The sequence below is a fragment of the Agelaius phoeniceus genome, chromosome 13 (assembly GCF_051311805.1).
Source record: "Agelaius phoeniceus isolate bAgePho1 chromosome 13, bAgePho1.hap1, whole genome shotgun sequence".
Taxonomy (NCBI): Eukaryota; Metazoa; Chordata; class Aves; order Passeriformes; family Icteridae; genus Agelaius; species Agelaius phoeniceus.
The window spans coordinates 4,751,764-4,769,919 of record NC_135277.1 but is presented as its reverse complement, the minus strand read 5'-3'; the positions used below and the strand labels follow the sequence as shown (position 1 = coordinate 4,769,919).

The 18,156-nt window shown below is 41.3% G+C and overlaps 2 long non-coding RNA genes across 3 annotated transcripts in view; one reads left to right on the top strand and one right to left on the bottom strand.

Annotated features, from left to right (window-relative positions):
• Nucleotides 1-17,608, top strand: part of LOC143695189 (uncharacterized) — a 161,426-nt gene extending 143,818 nt beyond the window's left edge. The window contains exon 4 of the long non-coding RNA XR_013184212.1: nucleotides 17,068-17,608. This is a non-coding gene — a long non-coding RNA (uncharacterized LOC143695189). The remainder of the gene's footprint in view (nucleotides 1-17,067) is intronic.
• The window catches only part of LOC129126395 (uncharacterized), a 60,472-nt gene that overhangs the window by 33,521 nt on the left and 8,795 nt on the right, over nucleotides 1-18,156 (bottom strand). The window contains exons 5-10 of one of the 2 annotated variants that reach the window (XR_008535065.2): nucleotides 12,448-12,537; nucleotides 10,087-10,256; nucleotides 7,954-8,305; nucleotides 4,977-5,252; nucleotides 1,456-1,531; nucleotides 703-816 (exon numbers count right to left, since the gene is read on the bottom strand). This is a non-coding gene — a long non-coding RNA (uncharacterized LOC129126395). The other variant, XR_013184211.1, reaches the window with a different exon arrangement.

Here is an 18,156-nt window from a genome sequence, read left to right as displayed (position 1 = left end):
ATGGTTTCAAACACCCCTTCCTGTACCCCTGCTGTTGCAGCAAGAAGGAATGCATCCGAGTGCTTAGAGCCCAAATGAATAAATAAACTGGTTCAAAGCAATGGCAGGAGCACAGAGGGGTGTGGAAGTTGCTGGTATTGAGTGGTTACTGGATTTTAGGGACACTCCAGGTTTTATCTGTAAAGAAACCTATAACACATTATGCACTATCACTTCATTCTGAGCAGAGCTAACACAGAGCAGTCAACATGAAAATGTCACCTAAGATAACCCAGGACCTGCAAGTACTGAACAGAAAATTATAATGAGTATCCATTCAGACTTTGAGAGTTATTTTTTTAGCTTTTTTTCTTTTTTTTTAAAGTCTCAGTTGTTCAAATTAGAAAGTAAAGAAGTGTTACAACTAATTAAAATATAAATTGGCTAGAGAAAATCACCCAAATCATCAGGAAGTAGAGAGAGAGCACAACTGGGCATGTGTTATAGAATCCTTTTTGAATCAAATGCTAAATCCTCAAGGGCTGACCTGGCAAAATAATCTTAATAAATAAATAGAGCAGGTGTTGCTGTGGTACCCAGGTATGCTTTACTGGGTTGAACAAGTAGTGGTCAAATGTAGTTTAACTATGCTGGGATGAACAACAGAATTTGTATGGACTTTACCTATTGCATACACCCCGAATTAAACAAAATTTCTCTTACCCTGGCACAGTATTCACACTGCAGCCACATCTCTGCATGGAAGTTCCTTCTTCCAAGTCCAACTTGTGGCCCCAGCCTGAAAGCAGGAACCAGGATGGTTCAGTACCACTGAGTCTGTCATACCAAAACCAGAAATTAAGATGTCACTGAGGTATAAAACACAAGTTTCTCTGTCACACCCAACCTACATTTTCTCCAGATGAGCTCATCATACTCAGTTTCCACTATCCTCAGAGAACAGATAATCTGTTTCCTATAAATACAATAAAGAGTGCTTCAAATAACATGACATTTTTTCAATTCATCATTTCGGTGATTCAAAATAAGTGTGAAGGGAAAAGATGCTGAAAGCAACAAGCAGCAGGAGCCCAGGACTGAGGAGCTCAGGAGGCTGAGTCCCCATTTTTGCTGGATTTTGCTGGATTCTCCCATCTCAGACCTGTCACCTGAACCTTCAGCCTGGGTGCATTTACCTGCCCCCACGGGGTCCTGCAGCCCCATGTGCTGCACAATAAACTGGGTCCTGATCTCATCTCTGCCCTCACTCCCTGCAACTGGAAAAAGAGTGATAAAAAATAATAATAAGCCCAGAATAATTATGTATTGTCTTTGTAGTGAAGGCTGTGCCTCTCCTGCCTTGAGCATTGAGAGCTCTCCACTGGGAGAAGTCCCATTTAAAAAAATCTCCCTGGCATAAAAATGAATCGGATCCTGTTACATGAATGGCCTGTGTTTACTATTCTTTTCACTTACCTTCTAGTCGTTCATTTTCTGAGCTGACTTGTGCCTCTTCCTCTGCTGTCAGCAGGAATTGGGTAACAAGAACTTGCTGGAAATTGAGTGGTAAACAAATAAACAAACACAGAAAAGGACCTGCTGACTTGGCAGATGCACTATTACAACCATGATGTAAAACTATCAAACAACAAATGCAACTTCTGAATGTCTCATGACTCACATCACAAACAGAGAGGGGGGAAACTGAAAGAGGATTTTAATCAGTGATAATGAATTTGGAACAACGCTGGATTTTCAGATCATAGGAAAATCAGGAAAAGTCTGGGTTGAATTCTTGGTCTGAATCAAATATTCTTCTTCCTGTAGCCATCAATCACTACATCCATTATCTGTAAAAAGGCAGCACTTGGACTACCCCAATAGCAATGATCACTCTACTATAACCAAGAAAATCAGTCAGCATCTTTGCTCTAGGGAAAGGAAAATATTTGGACACTTCAGGAGTACTCATTTCTCCTCCCAAGAGCCCCAAACCTCTAAGTGTGTTACCAGGGCTCCTTGCTTCATCTGTTTCAATTTTGAAGCTCTTGGAAAAGGTAACAGTTCACAACTGCTGCAATGGTCTTGCCCCAGGGAGATGGACAAAGCAGCAGGGCAGAGGCAGAAACACCACAAGGAACCTAACGGATGTTTTCTTGGGAAAAAGGGGAGATTAATTAAAGGGGAAAATCTGCTGGTCATTAAGTGTCCTGGAGCAACTATTGTAACACTGAAGCAGTGAGTTTCTGTGTGGCTTTAAGACATCTGCCCTGAGGAAACATTTGCAATTGAAACTGTGTCCTCTTTTTCCCAAGTCTCGGATTCCCATGGGCCAGCAGTTGCCTTGCTAAATGAAATGCTTCTTTAGGGAGACTGGCTGGCCCCAGGGATTGGTAATGCAATATAGAGCCTTTCATCTCTCACCCATGAACCCAAGTCAAACAGAGTTTGGTAAATGGCCAATAACCCCTACCATTCCAGGGCTGTTTGGTGACCTGTGCGAAATGAGGAGGGTCATCTCTGTGTCTGTTTACTAGAAGGCAAGTGTCAACTTCACCATAAAAAAGGACACAGTTACTTCTCATTATCACCCAATTTAACATTCTGAAGACAAGAGAATGAGCCTGGAAAACTCAGCCATCTTCTGACTCAACCATGGCGGTCCCAGTACATCAGGGCTTGAAGAACATTAATGAGGACAGTTGCATTGTAGCAAACCGGGCTGTGCCTCTCCTGCCAACAAGAAATCCAAGTCTGAGCTACTCTCAGCTGCATGTGATTACAGTCCTTCCCAGATCCACAGAGAAATCCACAGGACTCAGCCCAGTTTTTGGGTGCATCAGGCACTAAAGCACAACCATGAAGTTACAGATTGCTGCAGGCTTCCGCAAATCTGCATTTATGGTCTTAAATAGGCACAGGCAACTTGCACAGGGACCCAGAATCCAGCACTGAGAGAGTTAATGTGCTGAGAAGCCCTGCACTGAAAGGCTCTGTTCCCTCACCCATGGTGAATATAGTGTTCTGGTTACCAAAATAGATGTATTTGGAAGGGTTGAAGGCCAGAAGCTCACTGCAGTACCCACTCTTGCCCTATGCACTGCTCATTTTAAGGTCAGACCTTTAGCATCAGGAATCTGTTAGAAGAAAGAGGAATCGCTTTAAAAGTTGTTGCCACTCTGGGGATTACCCTGGAAGGTCTGAGAGGGTAAAGGAAAGGGCAGGGAGAGATAAACACTTGGCCACATGAAAAATCAGCTGCCCCTAAATTTCAATACATCTGCATAAACCTTCCAAAACTGCAGCCAGCTTGTTCTTCCTCACAGTGTTCCCAGTCACCAGTCTCATTTTGCAGCCCTTCTCATGCCACAGCAATGCTAACTCTGTCGTTGTCAGCTGAGTTACTGTTTAATCCCTCCTATCTTGATTAATTGCATTAAATTGGTATACCTATGTTAATTAAACAGAAGATGGCAGAGGCAGCTTTTACTTCTTGTTCTTTTGTGTAGATCATTTCCCAGGGCTTCACAGGTTGTGGAAAAATAACAATACAGACACACCACACATCATATTTCAGCACAGCTGATAAAGCTATTTCACTCATACAGTGGTCCATGATTCTTTTTGCATATCACAGCACAGGTTTAATTACCACGCTGCTGCTGCATGGCAGCTCTTCTCGCTTTTCCTTTTTTTTATTTGTATTATTTGCAAGTCATAATCATGTTTTCCTGTCATCCCCGAGCAATGTGCATGCGTGCGTACAGGCAAATGCCAAGCCTGGAAAGGAAATTTGATGCGTGTCCATGAATTAGAGTTTTCAAACTTTGGCTGAAGATTAGTACATGTAAACATAGCTCTGCCCCCTTCATCTTGGATAATTGGTCACAAATGCTACTTGACACTTCTCAAATCAGACACTTTACATACTTCTGAGCATAGCTGAACTTTTTTGGCAGGAATTAATTTGCTTTGCAACTTAGCTGCTCATTCCTGGCCCAATCCCTGCTGCAGTGATTTCAGGGCAATGTTCTGCCCGTGTGAGGAGCACAGAGGCAGGACCGGATCTGTTTGCTAGCGCCGACGAGCCCGGCTTTGTTGAGTCCCTCAGAAAAACAATTACTGCAGCTAATGTTCTGCCCTTTGCCAGCCTTGATTAACACTGGGATTTTTACCTTCAGGCCCCTCTTTCTATTCCAACGACTGAGCAAGTTACAATGCATCAGGGGACATCTGAAAAGAACGGAGAAGGCGATGTAGCATCACCAGAAAATGCAACTTTTGACACACCAAGACCCTTCCACAGCTTTACCAGCTTTATGGGAGATGGTCACAGACACCATCCAAGGAAACTCTCTCACTTTTTTTCCTGCCCCCTCCTGCAAACAGGGCACGCTCCAGCAGAGAAGGGAAATCCATTTCTGGAGTAGTGATGGAGTTTGAAGCAGGCACAGAATTCCGTGCTATTAAAGAGCCCCCTGTTTGCTCCCCCTGTTTTACTCACCCTGCACCAGCACTGAGAGAGCTGAGCAGACCATATGCTCACTTAGAAGGGCTGCCAGGTCTCAGGGAGCATTGCTGTGCCTATTCTAGCAGGGGTTTGGGGCAAGAACACATTCCATAATGGATTTCACTAGGAATATTGTATTTTATTTGGTGACTTATTTCTGTCCAGTGTCTGGACTAAATGGCAAATTATAAGCATCTCCATGTAGATCTATGAATAACCAGTGGAAAATCTCATTTGCCCTTTATTCAGTGGGATGTTGATAAGCTGCAGCATATTAAAAATATTTGTCAGTTTGTTCTTCTCAACTATCAAGTGGGGTATGTGCCAGCATGCCCTCCTCACATTGGCTGCTTCACCCAGAAAATGGAGAGAAAATGATGAAAAAATGTCAGTTCTAGAAGAGGGTGACCATTTGCATGAGTTATTTTAGGATTATTGCCTTGCTTCTAACTAAAACTTAAATCTGTAAATTAGATTGAGCTCCTACCTGCAGAAGCAAAGGGTGGAACTTTGTGCTGTGCTTCAGGTGTAGAGAGAAGGAAATCCCTGGTGGTGCACTCGTGTTTCCTTGGTTCTCAGGGCTTCCTGCAGCTCAAAGCACTGATGAGGAGTAGCCAAGACAGAAACAGTCCCTACCTCTGGCCTCTGGTGTTTGTGCCATGAGCAAGAGCTGAGCCCAGGGCCAGGGAACCAGCTGCATCAGCCACCTCCCTGAGGGCTTGGTCCCCCTGCTTTCCAATCACAGTCTTGTGATGGTTCATCCCTAGAAAAGAAGGGTAGCTCCTGTTACCAGAAATATGGCAGATTCACTGTGCCCCAGAATTTGCCACGGAATAATTCAAAAAAAGACATGGCATGTTAGTATGTCTTGAGTTTTTCTAGATTCATACTATAAAATAAACAAACTGAGATGTATTTTGCTTCCTTCTGTTGAACTCTGGTGTTTGAATCATTGTGGGAGTGGTGGGTATGATATTTCTAGGTGAACAAGGCAACAATTGGCCAAGAGATACAGCACAGCTCTAAAGTCTGAACTAAGGAGGATGTTTGGTTTCCATTACTATTATCTATCACTATAAATTTAGCTTTCAGGTCCTAGACATTTTAAAATAACATGTCTAGTGTTGGAATAGGAGACTATCGGAAAAAGTGAATTACAGGTTACAGGCTTCCAGGATTTGCAGTAAAAGAACTATTACCGTAATTACACCTGTGGAGTACTCATTTATGTTGTTATTAGGGGAAAAGGATGGGAGAATTAGGATGTATGGAAAGAAAACATTGCAGAAGGGGAGCTAAATAGTTTAGCTGGGACAAAGAACTATGATGGCTCCTGGTCATACTTGTGTTTTCAGCACATGAAATCACCATGTGCATGTGGACCTGAAATGTCCAGGGATTTAGGTGAAACCACTATAGATCACCAATATCTGGTACAAATGGAAACAAACCTCAGCCTCTAGATTGGGAGCTGGTGCCTTTTTGTACCATTGAACACCTCCATGGTCTCTGCTGGGTGCAAATGGGGATTGACCAAGCGACTCCATGAGCTCCATTCTTCAGAGACAAAAGTCCTTCCCCATCCTCAAAGAAGATCAAACCCGGATTCTTGAACATTTAAAATTAGACTAGAATAGGGAAAAGCAAAATCTTTCTTTTCAGGGGAGAGGTGAATCTCCATTTTGTCTCCTTATTTTGTCAGGGCTGAGTGGCCATTATTGGTCCATAGGCACTTGCTGGTGTAAATCCACTGTGTCACCTCCTGGATGTCATTACTTAAAGTCAGCAAACTTGTGCTTCAGTGGCCGAAGATTTGCTTGCTTAATGCCTGGTTTCATCAACAAATTCAGGCTGGCAATGACATCCTACTTGTCTGAGCTAATATACAGCCTTGCACTGGGCTTGTTTCCCTTCCCATTCAAACTTATGGCTCAGTGCTAGTGTCTACCAAAAACCAACATTACAGCTGAAGAGAATCAAGTGATGGATGAGCATGAGGTTTGCATGTAGGTAATTAGAAGTCCGGCTGGGTAGATCACATTATTTAATGTATCATCATTATGTTTGTATTTAAAAAGCATTTAAAATGTATTATTTCTTCTATTACTCTATCTCTTCAGTGCTCTGACGCCAGGGAAGAATCATGCTGTGTTTTTTGGTAGAGATTTGTTTTCTAAAACATGATGGAACCATGTGGATCATTGCTGTAATAAGTAAGTTGTCCCTACTTGAGGAAACTCTTGTGTCAAGAGTAAAATCCTCATTTGGCTGTGCTGCAAGAAGCAGGATGATATTTAATTATGACAGCTGAAACTCATCTCCAAGTGCAGACAATATTGATTTGTTCTAATATAGAAAAGGTGGAATTAAAAAGCTGGTTTATTTAGAAATTTACGTATTCCTAAAAGTGTCTGTTCAGCTCATTTTTAAATTTGATTTCTTATCCCAGGTGAATTACACTGCATTTCTGAATCTCAAGAACTGCCTGTGCCTGATAATAGCTGATCGAAGTACCAGCATAATGTAGTTGTTTTGATTGTAAGATTTTTGTTTGCTGCTTTATTGGACAAAGGTGTTTGCAAAAGAGAGGTGAAGAGCACCAGATATGGAATTACAGCCCACAGTTGGTGCATGAGACTTAATATTAGGATAGGACCACGGTCTATAAGGTCAGTGGCAAATGATACCAAGCTAGCAGGCAAAATCAATGCCTGGTTCTGAAAAAAAAACCAGCAAGGAGAATCTGTGCCAGCATCCCAGCATGACAAATGAACTTGGGCAAGTTGAAGATAATCATGATTATTTAATATTCCACAGCTTTACAACTTGATACTCTGTGGACAAAAGATCAGAAGTCTGCTGAATCCAAAGTTTTGAATCTTTGGGTCAATATGCTTCTCATGTCTTCAACATTGTTTAATTTAGGAGGAAACAGTTCTGAGCTAAGATAAGATCTCAGACAAAATTGACGTGGACTCACAACATGGCCTAACATAACAATTTAATCTATCCTGTGCTTCCCCTGAAAGAAAGCTTAATAACTATGGTATGATTTCACCTGCTGCTTCTAACATTTGCTCATTCTTTTTTCCTGAGCAAATTTGGATTATCAGATGGCGAGCAGCTTTGTTCATGGTAGACAAACTTGAATTCATTTAGGATTAATAACAATAGGTTCAATCTTGGATTCAATGGCAGTTCTTAATGAATGGAGTCTTTGGAAGATAAATGTTTGTTTGTGTGAAAAGAGAAATAATTAATTCTCCATTTTTCTGGGTATGAGGTGATTATAGTGCATATCACAAAATGTTTTCCCTGTGTTTCCAGCCCTGGGTATAAGAACTGCAGGAATGTTCCCCAAGCCCCAGCATTGCAGATATGAGCCTTTTTGACCTTGTCATTTCAAAATCTGAAGTTTTGCAATGAATTGTTTGTGTGAGAAAAAAAATGTGTCTCTTACTCACAGTACTCTCAGGTCCTCCTGGTGATCTGATGCAGGGCAGCGAGGAGGGAGGGAGGAAGGTCCACGTCGCTGCGATCCATCAGCAGCCGTGGGTCAGCACAGGGTCACTTGGATGAAGGAATCAAGGCTGCATCTGGATTTTGGCCCAATCCTCACCATTGTCTTAGACATGGGCATCTTCCAAAATTCCTGTGGGAAATCCCACGTTCTTCACTGCTGTCCCTGTCTCTTGGGAAGCAGCCGGAGCCCACCGTGCCCGGCCAGGAGAGGCTGTGCTGCCCAGCACCCGGTACCCACTGACCTCAGGAGGAATTAACAGGCTTCAGCAAACGTACCCTGCAGGCAATTTTACCCTGCAAAAACATCACCCACATTGCTAGAGTTTAGGACAACAAATTAGAGCTTTTAATATGCACTGGCCGCTTTTTTTTTTTTCACCCCCCCATCCCCACACCACCACCATCCCCCCTCCCAGCCCAGTAACATCCAGTTGCTTAATTCCATTTGAAATCACCCGGGTTAGGCACCTAAATAATCTTGTCCTTCATGCCTGTCAACATCTTGAGGCACCTAACCACCTTTAGAGATGTGGTGTGAAAGCTTGTGAACGATGCAATCGAGGAGGGAAACAAAAGACAAGTATCCCTATTTGCTGCCCAAGAATCCACAAAGAATGCTGCTTCAGCTCTGCTCTGATTTCTAATTAGATTATGAGTGATGTAGGACTCTGAAGCCAAGCTGGAGTTTGTGCTAGCACTTTGCATGTATGAATGACAAAGGGACACCACTTTCATATTGATTTAAGCAAGCCAGTGGAAGAATGTTTAAACATCAAGTGCTTGATGTCCCAGTTTGCCAGAGCACCTGGAAATATCAAATTAATTCCAGGTGTTCTGCCATTAAGACGGGCTTGCTGCTTTTACAACCACACATACAAAATGTGGCTCCCAGTTCCACAAATAAAAACGGAATGGTTTCTGCTCCTAATGCCTCGATAACTCCGACATATTGCAAGTTCTGGAAAGAATTTTAATCTACATAGTTTTTTTTTTTTAAATGGGGAGGGGAGCGAGGGGGGAAAGATTTTAAATATGCTGCATACAATTTGTGATGGTCATCTCTAAAATGCAGCTCCATTATCCTTTTCCATTTGGAATGAATGAGGCTAATTAATTTCAGGCCATACTTGATGAGGTCAGCACCATACGAAGGGTGCGTGCTAGACATTGCTAATCTCTTTCAGCTGAGAGTGATGAATTAAAGATGAAGCATTCCTTTGCAGGCCTAATTTAGAATGTATATCAAAAACCTACAGCAAATAATACTATACCCTACAACAAAGGAAAACTTGTTCTCTCAGGCTCCCATGTAGGGTTGATTTTAAAGGCATTTTCATTTCGCTTTGGAATTCCAGCTGTGGATGGGTGAAACAGTTCAGAAAATTCAAGCTTTCTCTCTTTCTATTGCTTTTATGGACAAAAGTAGGCAAGGGGGGGCTAAGGGGTGAGAGAAACTGGTCCGTGTTTGATCCTGTATGTCCTGTGATTCTGACTGTACGCTCGGCATTTAGGAAACCAAGTACCTGTGACGTGACACCCCCCAGGGCCACACTCACATCTTGCTGTTGGGGATTTCTAAGTCTGAGGGGAAAGCAGTCAAGGGTCCCTTTGGTTCAGCATCATCCCATGTTGGACGTTGCAGGCAGTTCTGCTGGGTCACTCAACAAGGACAGGAGCTTCCAAGCCCTCACAGAGCTGTCATTCTCCCTAGGGATAAACACCTCCCCATGCAAAAAGGTCCCATCACATCTAGAAGTGCAGATAGCAAAACGGAATGGAACAAATCACTGCGAAAACAACCAGGTCTGGGAGCAGGACAAATGGCCACACAGCTCCCAAACTTGGCTGGAGTTGAGGCTCAGCCAAGCTTTGCCACCTTTCCCTCAAGGCAAAGCCACCCACAAAGTCCACAGGGTTTTCCCCCGAGCGAGGGACTGCAGGATTTATCCCTGTGGGCAGCAAGAAGCTGAATTGTCATTTTGGTAAAATAGGGACTTAGGAAATTGTAACCCAGCCTCAGAAGGAGGCTGCAAACAATAGACCAGCGTCCTCCCCAGCACTTCTCTGCTCAATACCTGGCAGTTCCTTGGAATTCTTGACAGGTTGCTGCAGCGAGTGGAAGTTCCCAACTGGTGGCCATAAGCGGCTGCCGTCTTTGTATCCCAGTAGTCCTCATTAGAACAAAGCTGCTTCGAATTAAATCCAATCTACATGCCGAATCAATCTTTCAACCCTTTGATTGCTTCTGAAAATATTTATACTTCTTAATAATGCACATTTTGTCCCAAAGCCTGTGATTAAACCCAGACAAGGTCCGGAGAAGCCTGAAGTATATGTGGAAGGGGTTATTTTGGACAGGAAAAGAAAGATAAAGACACAGGTTTTTCCTATTGTGAAATCATTAGAGTGTATAAATCTAGCAATTGCAGTTGTATAAGCATCAGAGTGGGCTTGTAATAAATACAGATTGGAGTATTATAGTAACCAAATGGAGTTTATGGATTATGTTCACTAGTTCATATTTCTCAGCTACTACAACCTAACTAGCGTCATGCTGCACTCACCTCTGTTAATATTCCCTATTAATATTCTCTTTACGTGTTTGTGGGGGGAAAAAAAAAAGTTAGGATTCAACTGCTGCTCTGTGTAAAACAAATATGTTTAAAGAATCATGCCCTCCAAAGAAAAAAAATAAACATGGGGATGCTGCAAAGCGACCGTGTTCGAAGGGCACAGGCTGTGGCTGGCTGAAATCGCCCTGTTCTGCTGAAAGTTAATAACTTCCATCTGAGTGGGATCTGCTCCTAATGCAGGGCATTTGCTGTGTGAAAATTGGGGTGTAAAAACGAGGAAAATAACTTCTGCTATCCCTTGCCCTGGTGGATTTTTAGGGTGGTAAATAATAAGCTTTGGCTGGAGATGAGAAATGCACAAAGGCTTTGAAAGTGGGCTGTGTGGTAAACAGCGTGTTATTCCCTGCTCAAAAAGCAACATGCATCACAGGTGAGACATGAGGAGATGAAGGGAAGGAAACATTCCTTGGCTAAGAAGTAACCCAGACAGGGCCAGATCCTCCAGAGTGGGGATCTGCCGTCGATTAGGAAGGTGCTGGTGGCTGGGGACGCAGATCAGATAAAGGCTCTGTACCTGTCTCCCTCCCTAAACACAAATGACTGCCCTTGTCTCTAAAAAAAGGGAAAAATTGACTTTGGAAAACACACCATGATAAATCTCCTTGGATAAAGTATGCAGTGTCTGGGGAAGAGGGAAAGAAATCCTAGAAACTAAAAGTATGTAATGCTTATTTAATATCATTATCATCAGCAGCATCAGATGGCAAATGCAGGTAATATTCTTCAGGAGTGGGCTGATAAATGCTTGTGGTAGTTTTGCTTGTGACAGTTTCCCCTTTCATAAAGGAGAGAAAGAAATATTCTCAGCTAAAATATTATTCATTGACTCTTTCATCACATAGTTCATTATATTAAGTTGTTATTTCCTAAATATGTTAGGGGGTGGTAATATTATTATACATATATCCTGAGTCATGATGGCTGTTTTGCATTAATGTATGATTTGGATGCTCAGTCTTTAAGGTAGAGAGAAGGGGTGTGTTTATCATGACCATAAATAAGGGGAGAGCAGGGATTGTAAAAAACCTCTCATAAACAGGGATGGATCCAAAATCTAATGACACACATGAAAATCCATTTTGGATCAGACCCCCATCAGAACTCTGTATTATATAACCAGCATTTTCTGAGTATCTTCTATTGTTTGACAGCCCTGATTTCACACTGAACTTGGAGTTCATTTCTGAGCAGAGGCTTTTTGTATAGAAACTTTTAATCATATCTCTTTGTGAACACACACATACCATCGAGGATATTGTCTTATTAAAGAGTTTAAGCCTAAAGGTGTATGCCTACTTTTAAAAGAAATTTTCTGATTGCAGATAACTGCTCAATTTGATTTAGTGTCCAATGATAGTGATGGGGTTGATAACTGAGCATTCATCGGTAATTCATCTTGTGCTAGTAGAAATTTACAGCAAAGCAGTGCTTTCCCAACACTGACAAGTCCTATTAATCTTCTTCAGACACATTTCAATAGGTGTCTCCATCTGTGCCCAACATCTAAACACTCTGGCATCACTGGGGACTTGGAGACACCTTCATTTCAGGTTACACTAGTGAAAATGTGATACTAGATTGTACTCTATTTTTAACCTAATTCTCTCTTTTCATTCAATTAGCCTTTCTTGCCTGCATTTTTCTACTCATGTGTAACATCCTTTTCCCAGGAATAGCTTAAAAATGAGATTTAGTTACTTAAAGAGACAGAATCTGCCAGGGCAAGAGCAACCAAGAGCTTAGTACAGAAAAGCAGAATAACAAAGCTCAGGGACACAGCATGGAGACCGAATTGCCACTCACCAAACATGTCCCGAGCAGCATTCCCACAATATTCCCCTCCTGATGCACCTCTTGCAGGCACCACAGGGTTAGACAGGTCTGAAACTAGAACTGAAAACAATTGCAGGATGTTTGGGTGTTGAAATCCCAAAGAGCTCTGTTTGTTCGTGCTGCATGGGGATCCCCACCATCCATCCCCACTTCGCTTTACATATACAACTAATGCATGAACAAACACAGAGCAGTCAAATTACAGCAATAACATTTATGGGTGGATTATGTTCCAACTTCCTCACTTATTATTAAAAGCGAGTAAATTGCGAAGCACATGGAAGAGGTAGGGTGCAAATGCAGGCGAATTTCCACTCTGAACCAAATGTTGTTTTTTCACTTTCAAAGCTGCGATGAGTTTGCGAGCAGACGCAGCACAGCTTTAAAGCTTACTCATTCAAAAATGTGTGTTTGGGTTCCTCTTTTTTTTTTTTTTTTTTTTTTCTCTCCCCTCCTAACTCCATTTACGTTTTGCCTTTCAAAGAGGAGCAGATGCACACCATTTGGGTTTGGGTGGCTCCTACTTGCTCTGAACTTTCTTCTGAAAAGAGCAAACCGTGAGCCGTGCGTCTGCTCCGCGCCTCAGAGGCAGTCTCAAACTTTGTTTCTGGCTTTATGAAGTTCTCTCGTGAGTCGTATTATAGATCTAAATGACCTTATTGTAGGTGGCAAGTTTAAATGTGCCATATTAATAACTTGTTATCCAAGACAAATTAAGTCCTTATGTGTCAAAAGCACTCTGTTCTGGATTACCTACAAGACAAGTATTTATTGAATAAACGTTGGATCCAATTTCATTTTAATGTGACTGACTGTATGCTGCAGCCCCTTAGAACGAGATAAAAACACTCAAACCTACAACTGTGTTGCAACATTACACCTAACTTGTCTATTTCTATTATTGTCTTTTTAACATGGGATCTCAAAAGTGTTTGGGGGGGGTTTAAGGATTTATTATTATTATTGTTGTTATTATTTTTTCTGAAGAGCAAGGAGAGAGATAGAAAAAAGGACTGGCATTCAGCCTAAAGAGAAATCATTGAAACAAATTAATCCTATGCCGTTTAAATTGACATGGTAATCCATCATCAGCAAAGGGAAACTCTGAAAGCAATCTAGAATCTGCAGTGTTCTTTCACTGGCCCTCAGGCACAAAGACAGATAGTAAAAGAGGAAGGGGGGAAAAATCATAAAAGTTAGCAGCACCTTAGCATAGGGAAGGGCTGGAGAAAGCAGCTTTCACTTTTTCCTGTTTTCAAGCAGCCAGCTCAGAAAGCAGCGCCGATTAACCCTCAGTCACTGCCTGCTAAGGTTTGCTTGTGTGTCAGATCATCTTCAGCTGCTGGGATAGGAGTCATTTCAAATAGTGCAGAGCCCCCGTCCTGTATAAACTCCACCATTGAAAACTCTGCCAAACATCAACTTGGGCATTTCTGCTTACAGAGGGCCTTTTATTAGCCTAAACTTGATCATTCCAAATGGACAATAAATTCTATCTGCAGAGCCCTGCAGAAAATAGCTGTACTATCCTTGGGAGTTTAATAGCCAGGATTTTCATAGAGCTAGCATGAAAAAAACTGGGGGGGTTTATTTGGGTTTGGACTCAGGGTATTTTTTTGTCTATCCCTTGCTTTCTCAGTGGGGCTATCCACCGTAATTTATGTTTCCCAAGAGATTTTTCAAACTAGTTTTAAATATCTAAAGTGATGAGACTTTGTGCACCTTTAAAATTTTATTAGACTTACGGTCAGAAGAAAACATAAACCTCTTGGGCCTTGAAAGCCCATTGCAATACAGCTATTATCCCTATAATGTCAACAGAGCTACAAAATTCTCTAGAAATAAACCTTTTAAGAACAGCTTTCCCTGCCTCATGTTTTCTTTTAAGGTCAGTGGTGCATCACTTTTTTGGAAAGCGTTTCCCCTCTCTGGCCAGGTTTAGCAATGTGAAATAGAATGTATATTACTAAATGAATAGGTTTAATTTTAGACACTGAAAAAATAAATAGAAGAAGAGAGCCAGGGCAGGAATAATACCTTTCAGTTAGAAACAGACATAGTAGAAAGAAAAAGTCAGAACTTTAGTGCCAGGGGCAAAGGGGTGAAAGGCTGGCTAATATGAACCATATCCAACATCTGCCCTATTTTAATTTAGCAGGGATAAAGTTTCTTCTTTTTTATTATTAAGAAAACTTTATGTGGCAGAGAAACCCATGAGCTATGTTATCAAAACTGTTTTATTGTCACACTGAAAGTTAGAACTATTAAGAATTGGCGGGGCAAAGAGATAAAAACTCCCCTTCTCTCTCCTTTTATACTCTGTGACAAGCCTGGGCTCGGGTCCTGCTGACTGGGATGTCCTTTTCATGTCTTTATGAAGTACTGCACTTGGGGCTCTAATATAAAGGGGAGGTTAATTGTTCAGGATGGGTCCAAATGATTGATTCTCCAGGTTTTAAAAAAAAATAAATTAATAAATGAAAAAATCTGAATATTTAAAAGGAAATCCTGTCGCGGTGGTCGCCCTCGGAGGAGAGCGATGGTGGCGCACAACAAGTGTAAAGAAGGGCTGGGCTGGGGACCTGGATGAGAAACAGCCCAACTTGCCAGGCTGGAACATGATCTCATTCCACCTAAAAGTTTTCCACCTCAATAGTGCAAATTCCACTATAAAATAACAAAGTGTACCAAACCACATGTGAGTAGCTGTAGGAGTAAGAGAGCAAATTGGTTTCTGACAAAAGAAGAATGAATACCTTCGGATAATCTAAAGTTAAAATTTGATTGAAAGCATAACATTCCTCTAAGCATCAATATGCTTAGGATCCAAAATATGGTTATTTTATTACCAGTTAATACTTAGATCAAAGCAAAACACTGTAGCTGGAAGGGACATTCTCTCTGGAAATAAAGTTCCATGTAATTATTTCCTATTAAAAACTAAAACTGGTCTTAGATTCAAAAATTTGGGCTTCCTTACATGTGATATAATGCAAGCTTGTCAAGAGAGAGCAGATGTACCATTTTTCACTCTTTGCTGGTATCTCTTTGCTTTAAAGTTTTCGGTTTAGCTTTAACCCTTTGAAGGTGAAAGATTCTCATCCAATTTACCTCAATCAGACCAGGGGGGTTGTTTTGGATTAAATCAACTCATTTCTTATGTTAAAAAATTAGGATTTGATATGAGCTAACATCATTTTAAATAGAGCCTGCAAATGTAAGGAGGTGAAATCTAAAGAAAATGATATGGCGATGGGTAGGCAGCTGAAAGTTAAATATTAAATTGTAAACAAAGGTTTTACTCTTGGGCAAAACAGCTCATCTTAATTCAGTTCGAGACATGGAGTTTAAAATATGCACTCAAAATACTTCCAAGAAAGCTGCAACCTTTCAGAGGAGAGAGATAAGAATGTATTTTAATTATGAGGTTATAAATATGCGATAGATTTATTTTTTTTTTACCAACTCCTAATGTGCTACGTAACATTGTTCAGATGCAGTTATACATTTATCTGTCTGTCTCTATTCCTGTCCAGGGTTTTGCTTTTATTTTATTCTTTCTCTTTTTTTTTTTTTTTCCCTCCTGATAGCTCAATCTCTATTTATGGCATCGTTGAGACAGGCCCTGGGAAAAAAAAAAGAATCTATCCTTCTGTATTTATAAACCACCACAGAATAAATAGGGAATGGTTCCTTTTTACAGCTGAAGGGCTGGTATTATAAGTAGCAATATGAAATATTTAGACACATTATTTCAAGCTTCCCGGCTGCTTGTGATTCTGCTAATTATTTTTGATCTGTCACTCAGAAATAAAAAAATAAATAAATAAAACTTTAAAGAGTTCATTAGGACTGCGAAAAGGAAGAAGAGTCAGATATAAGGCAGCAATTATAATTTGGTTTTAACATGTTTTTTTCATTTTTTGCTGACTCCTCAGCTACATTGTTTAGTAGAAGGATGGCTACAATATACTTCTACATTAAAGCCTGTTAAATAGGGAAGAAGCTGAGACATTCAGCTGGGATATTGTTTGCTAGCTCAATTAGCATCCCAAGAATTTGAAAGTACAATAAATGTATCTGAAGATCATATCTAAACATACTTACCAAAAAGTACCCACCTCTCTCAGCAGTTCACATATTTCTGCCTTCTAACTGGGAGGGAAAAAAAAAAAAAAGGAAAAAAGGCAGTTCGATGTGTAGGTTAAGACTGGCGTGTGGCAAGGTTTGTGTGAGATACAAAGAAATCTGTATTTCACTCAACAATTTCATTGCTTAAACATATAGTTTAGAAGCATCTTTTCCTTAAACATGTGGTTCAATAACATTTTCTTCAAAGGAACAACTCAGTGTGTTAAAAGATTTAAGAACAAAGAATGTGCTGCAAAATGCAAATTCCTCCAGTGTTACACTGTGTATGCAATTATGTATGTAGGCAGATAGATATAATTTGAGAGTTATTAACTTTCAACATCAATGATGTACCCTGAATCAATACAATGTAACTACCTATTAAAATATAAACCAGGTGTGTTCCCAGGCAAATACAGTCTGAGAAGCTTCTCTTGATTTTTTTTTTTTTCTTTAAAGATTACAGCTCTACTGTGGACAAGAAGCTCAAGAGATTGGTGCTGGTCCTAAAGATGGAGATTGGTTTGCTTTTTGCTGATGGTTCCAGAATGTTTCATTTCCTCCACGTTTAGGGGAAAAAAAAAATAATTTAAAATATTAAACAATATTGAAATGGCGTGAAGGGGATGAATTGCCTCACAAACATCCGTACATTTATACATCTCCGGATGCATAGGAAAGACAAAAGTTCCCTATTTCCATATTTCCTTTGGCTGAAGGGAGGGAATGAAGGGAGCAGAAATCATTTTAAGCTTTGCCCTCCCGGCGGATCGACCCCTCTTGCAAATCCCTTTCTCCTGGCCGCCCTCCCTCGCTCCCCCGAGCACACAGCCCCGCGCAGTTAACCTTGGAGCGGCGCCGGGCAGGGAAGGGTTAATGAAACCCAGCTCTTTACGACCTCCAGGGTCAGACTCTTCCTATCTGCAATCTAAGGAATTAGGTAAGGAGGTTATAAGATTATAGTGAAAGGAGTTATAGGCCCTCGTAGCCTCACACCTGAACATATTGGGCTAATCCACTGGGATTCTTAAAAATCGCTTCAGCTATGGAAAACTGTTAATTAGGCTGGGTCTGTCCCGAGGTTTCCTGTTGCATTAGAGATCCAGCCGAGCTGCCTGCGCTCCATAGGCTCGCCTGAAACGCTCTTAGTGTGCCTAACTTTCTGTCCCTTCTGCACAGCTGAAATCAGCATCAGCCCCTGATTTCGGGGTTAAAAAAAAGCAAAGCTGGGGGAAAATTCAGCCCGGGAGATGAACAAAAGTCAACCCCCTCCGGTCCCTGAGCCCTGGGTGCCCGGCAGGCTATTTGCAGCTGTTTCTAACTTCAGTGTTTGTTTACAGTAGCAAAATTAGCACTTGGAGGAGAAGTGAAAAGCTGTTTTCACATCAGTTTTACTCCTCGGTTCCTAGCTTGAGATGCCTTTCCTCCCTCCCAGCAATCAGCATCATTTAAAGTGCGGTACAAACTTTCTCTCGCTGCTTTGACTTAGTTCTCTGCAGTCGCATCCTATTTTCTGCTGAAGAAAAATACGCGGAGAGAAGGTAGCAC